At 38.8% G+C, this 1,623-nt stretch overlaps 1 protein-coding gene across 2 annotated transcripts in view; it reads left to right on the top strand.

The window, feature by feature from the left end:
- Prkra (protein activator of interferon induced protein kinase EIF2AK2) overlaps window positions 1–1,623 on the top strand; it is a 17,722-nt gene that overhangs the window by 14,507 nt on the left and 1,592 nt on the right. The gene's annotated exons all lie outside the window — the stretch shown is intronic.

Genomic DNA, 1,623 nt, shown 5'->3' with positions numbered 1-1,623 from the left:
AATACCACGTGCACACATATACCATACCACACACAACACATTCTCACAATACCATGTGCACACATATACCATACCACACACAACACATTCTCACACATACCACGTGCACACATATACCATACCACACACAACACACACACACCAAAACAAAATTTGACACTTTCCGAAAAAATAGAAAATCTATTCTGGAAAAAAAAAAGTATACTAGAAAAAAGTCAATAATATTCTTATTTATAAAGTAAGAGCTAAAGTGTAAAAAAATCCATGAAATCCATTTTCAATATTAAAATCAGAGCGTTATGTTGAGGTAAACTGGAATAGAAAAAAACTGGATCACATGGAACACTTAAAAACCCTCCTGAAGAATATAATAAAAATTAGATTATTGTGGCCTTATTTCTTTTCACACAGACACTTGATATAGTAAATATATAAAAATGTAAGTTGTCTTACTCTAAATCTTCCAGACTTCAGTTTGGAACTCACAAGGATTTTACTAGGCTTATCTGGAAAAAAATCAAAAGGCAAATCCTTGAACAGAGCCAAGAGCCCTAGAAAGCAAGAATTTGAAGTGGGCTAGGGTGCTTGCCTTCCCAGAGAATAAAGCAAACAGTGAAAGTGTAAAACCAGGGGTGCTGGTGGGAGAGCAGAACGGAACTCAGGAGCAGGTGCAAGTGCACAGACACCTAGTGACGATGGCAGTGGTTTCAGAGCAGTTGGGAAAGGGATGGCTCAGCTGTGAGGCAGACAGCTAAAAGCCCTGTGTGAGGGTGCCAGATAGTGTCTTTGTATGTATGTCGTCATGTACGTCAATTGCTTATCCCCGTACCAACATAAGTCCCAGACAGACCAAGGACTGAGCATAAATACAACTGTAAGTATTAGGAAACATGATATCTTTTCGAAAAAATCTTAGGCATGGAAAGGTTTTAATTATAACTTAAAATCTAGCATCGAAAACAAATGAATTTGGCTAGAATCTACAGTACAACCAAAATTCTGTAAATAAAAGCAATATAACTAAAACAAAGAAAGAAGTCAGTGTTCATACATATAAAGTGCATGCACATAAATTTTAAAAAATCCCAGTAGGAAATTACAAAAGAAAGAAAAGAAAAATATTCAGTTTATTCATGCAAAATAAGATATTTTTACTTTTTAAGTTAGTAAAAGCTACAGTGTTTAATAACTGACTGGTGTTAGCGAGAGTGTGAAAATACAAGCTCCTTCAGTTGGTGGGTTTGTGAATTAGTTCTGAAATCGAACAGGAAGTAGTTCTTACATTTATTTGGGTATGGGGGCAAATCAGAGGGCAGCTTGCTGGAAGAGCCGGTTCTCTTCCTTTGCCATATGGGTCTGAGGGATCAAACTCAGGCATCAGACTTAGCATCAAGAGTCCTCACCTGCTGGTATCAAGAGTCTTCATCTGCTGAGCCATCTTTCTGGGCCAAGTTGGAAGAACTTATCAAAATAAAAGCCTTTCTGTTGGCAGTACCTCTCCTAGACCTAATGCTGGAAAGAAACAAGCTTGGGTCCCCTGGAAAAGCAGCCCGTGCTCTAAGCCCTGGGTCCCCTGGAAAAGCAGCCTGTGCTCTAAGCCCTGGGTCCTCTGGAAAAGCAGCC

This window comes from Microtus ochrogaster, chromosome 4 (assembly GCF_000317375.1).
Source record: "Microtus ochrogaster isolate Prairie Vole_2 chromosome 4, MicOch1.0, whole genome shotgun sequence".
NCBI lineage: Eukaryota > Metazoa > Chordata > Mammalia > Rodentia > Cricetidae > Microtus > Microtus ochrogaster.
The sequence above is the reverse complement of the archived record's forward strand: the minus strand, read 5'-3'. Positions and strand labels throughout refer to the sequence as shown.